Source organism: Octodon degus, unplaced genomic scaffold (genome assembly GCF_000260255.1).
Source record: "Octodon degus isolate 3935 unplaced genomic scaffold, OctDeg1.0 scaffold02110, whole genome shotgun sequence".
Taxonomy (NCBI): domain Eukaryota; kingdom Metazoa; phylum Chordata; class Mammalia; order Rodentia; family Octodontidae; genus Octodon; species Octodon degus.
Window position 1 is genome coordinate 1855 of NW_004526686.1, and position 3779 is coordinate 5633.

General features: G+C 40.5%; 1 pseudogene; it reads right to left on the reverse strand.

The window, feature by feature from the left end:
• Positions 1-8: 8 nt before the first annotated feature.
• Positions 9-2264, reverse strand: LOC101586527 (annotated as a pseudogene).
• Positions 2265-3779: the final 1515 nt, after the last annotated feature.

Below are 3779 nucleotides of genomic sequence, written 5' to 3' on the forward strand. Positions count from 1 at the left end.
TCATAAAGTGAAACCAGACATCTCAGTGGTTGTCAGTATTCTCTGTGATCTCCACTCCCACTGGAACCTCATGATCTTCACTTCACTTCCTTCTTCCAACAGTTAGTTTATCCAGCTCTGACTCTTGCTTTGTAAAGGTGGGAAGAACCCTGGCTATGTCTTCTTGGTACTCCATTTTAAAGTTCTGGCCCATCTCATCAGATGGGGAAAGGAAAATTTCAAGTGCTCATTCTTTATCTGAAAGTGTTTGGTACTGAAAAAGAAGGAGAGTATTTAAGAGGACAATTGGCAAATAAGTGCTCAGCTGTTTGCATTCCCACAAATAATCTTCTTGAATATGAGAGAACATAAAACCATTAGGGGTTGGAGAGCTAGCTCAGTAGAATAAGTGCTTGCCTGGAAAGCGCAAGGGCCTGAGTTCAATGCCCTGTTCCATAAAAAAAAAATAATAAAATAAAACCATTAGGAAGTATTGTGGGTTCCCATATTTTCAGAAGTTTGGTAAGATCAATCATAAATCTGGAAGAGGTCTCAGTAAAAATGTTATCTATCTTACCATTTTCAAACAGGTACTGCTGAATTGAAAAGCACAAATGTAAGATACTGTCTGGATCATTTTTTTAAAACCATTTGGTCTCTGTACCTCTTGGATAAACTGGCATAAGCCCAAACTCAACTCAGCAAAAGAAAAGAACAAAATATCTTCCTTCAGCTTGACAGGGCAGACTCTATAGCCTGTCTGTGAAGATTCTTGAGAGATTACCTGGGCTTCAGCATTTTCTAAGGGGTCAGAACATGGGCTGGATGAGATATGTTCACCTCCTCCACACTTTATATCCACCTGTTCTTCCTTGGCATTTTCCCACTGAACTCAGTTCTTCCAGCCATTTACCTCATACATGTATTTCAGTGTCATCCCAGATACTGAACACCACTGAAATTCTCCTTGATTAAGACTCCTGGGCTCCACAGCCACTATAGACTTCTTCCATCCTCTCTGTCTGGGTTAGGGGAAGCCATCTCTGTGTCACTGTCTTGTTCAGAAATGTGCTTGGATTCCCTGTTTTTTATTAAGTGGGTCAAAGGATTCTGATGGATACTATGCTTCAACATCCTGTTTTGTTTCCTCCTTTGAGAACTGCTTCAGTTCTAAATCAGCTTCTTGCACAGCATTTGACTTTAAGGCATAATGATTCTATTCTTCCTACCAGATATGTGGAGTAGATACTGCCTCTGATTCAAGATCACTGTTGTATGTATTTCCTTGGTCTTTTAAAAATATTTTGGGATGCTTGCTCTTTGCCGCCGCCATGAAAGTTTGCTTTCTGCTCTGTGCTGCTCTGCATTGGACCCAGCTGAGTATGGACTGAAACCTCCAGTAACTGTGAGCTAAATAAACCTTTCCTTCCTTTAAAAAAAAATATTTTGGGGTCTAGAAAGGGTTCTTATTCAGAAGTTTGAGATCCTCCCTGGGATGGAGTCTTCTCCTTCTCCTCATCTTATGCAATCATTTCTGCCATCTCAAGGAGATCAACTTCAAATGGATGTGTGAGAAACTTTTCCTTCATGTTGTCAATACTTTCAGTGATTCTGTCGTCATTATTCATTGAGGATGGAACAAGCTCAGGGACAGGCATTGGAACTGGAATTCAAAAGAGAGCTAGAGGCACAAACACTGGCACAGGAACTGGCACCACATTAAACTGGGGTTGACTTGGAGTGTCTTCTGTCTGACATTCTTTGTTTTGGGTATGTGGTTTGCAGGAAGTAGTTTTAGTCATGTAATGGCTTTGGACAATAGCTCTTTGTTTTTTAAAAGCCTTGGAAGTTGGGAAGGGGGCAGTTTCAAGGCATCTGTGTACTTGCATTCCCAGTGATTTTTGTGGTTATTGTTGGAACTTCACCTTATAGAATACTGTTAGAATTCACTGTGCAACAGCAGCATTTGCTAATTATATGACAGTTATGACCAGAATTGAGTGTTTTCTGAGAGATGGGGGCTCTGTGGGAGCAGCTTGAACAATGGAAATACTTGCTGAACTATTTTGTGAAGGTGGGTCACATACACTTTGCTGATTTTAGAACATCAAGATACAAAGCAGGTTACATACATGTTTTATTTCACCTCAGTTTTTCAAGGACTCACTAACTTTACCCTGCTGTTTGCAACCCTCACATTTGGCAATCTGATAGAAGAACACAGTATATTTTGGTAGGCATTTTTCACAAAAGAAGTCTTTACAACTGGAAGTCTGGGATTGCATTTTTCTTTTGTGTCTTCTCATTTTCTATTATTTAAATTTTAGTTTGTTGTCTGCATCATTGTTTGTATTTTTCTTAAATTAGGGAGCTATACTGCTGGTATTAAAGCTTCCTTAGGGAATGTCTATTTCTCTGAAATGTCTTCTACGTTTAGCTGGCTGTTGGTCTTTGTGTCTGTCCTAAGACACTGTCTTCTCACTTTATTAGGGATGAAGAGCTGCTGTCTGTTTGGCTTGGCACCCAGTCCTGTAGCACTGGACCACGATTATGATGCCACATTATTACAGTGTTATCATGCAAGGATGAACAACTAATTACAGCAAGTATGGCAATTTGGCTAAGGTAGTACAATTAAGAATAACAGACTGGGGAGATAGCTTCACAGTCTAAGCACCTGCCTGGCAAGTTCAAGGACATGGGTTCAATCCCTGGTACCACATACCATGCTGGCCCTGGGACCCCAGGCTTGCTGGCCCTGAAATGGTGTGGTGGTGCACACCTATAATCTCAGCACTGGGGAGGCTGAGATAGGAGGATCACTATGAGTCCAAGCTGCATAGAGAGACCCTGTACCAAATAAATAGATAGATAGATAGATAGATAGATAAATAAACCGATTTAATAAAAAAAATAAAGAATAGCAATATCTTCAAGTACAGCCTAGAAACTGATAATCTATGGTAACTGCTAATTTGGCATCTCTAACCACAGGAGCAAGATCTATAGTTATCTAACAATGTCTAATATAGACCAGTAATTTTTAAACAGTGTGTTTCCCCTTGGTAGGGTGATTTTATCCTGTAGGGAAGGGAAATTTAAGAAGGAGGGGGACAATACAGAGTAATAGCTAAAGAGAAATATAGCAGAAGCAAGACTCAAGGACTAAGGATGATCACCTTTCTTTGGGAAGTTGGATATGATGGCAGAAAAGATAGAATGAAGGAGACAGCAAAAGAATATTGAGGCAAACCAGAAAGACTAAAGACTGTTCACTCATCAGCACATATCAAAGAATACAGAAAGACCATTGCAGAAAGAGTCAGGATGGAGAAAAGGAATCAAGCATTAAAGTCAAAACCCAAAATACCCTTCTCCCCCAAAGAAAAATAAATAAAAATAGGAAAAGTTTATTAAAAATTCATCTGATGTCCCCTGTTCATTGTTAATTCCTTAGTGAGAGCTGTAATCTGTATTGAATAATTCCACCAAGTCTGTAGTAGGATTACCAATGAGTGTAGGGCTGATCTTGGCCATGCCACTGACTCCTCTTACATGAGTTGGTCATAGTGCAATTGGATGGCTCTTGTCTGGAGCCAGCCAAAGTCCTTTGCCTGCTGATCACAGTGCAGGTGGTGTCCCCTTGTCTCACCCAAGGCCATTAGCATGCTTCTGCCACTGATCACAGGATGGAGGGATCTCTTGTCTCATCATTAGTCAAGACTTGCTTCCTTGTGCCGCTGGACCAAAGACAAAGGTGTGCCATGTCCTATCGTAGGTCTTCTGAGAGCTTTTTCCCC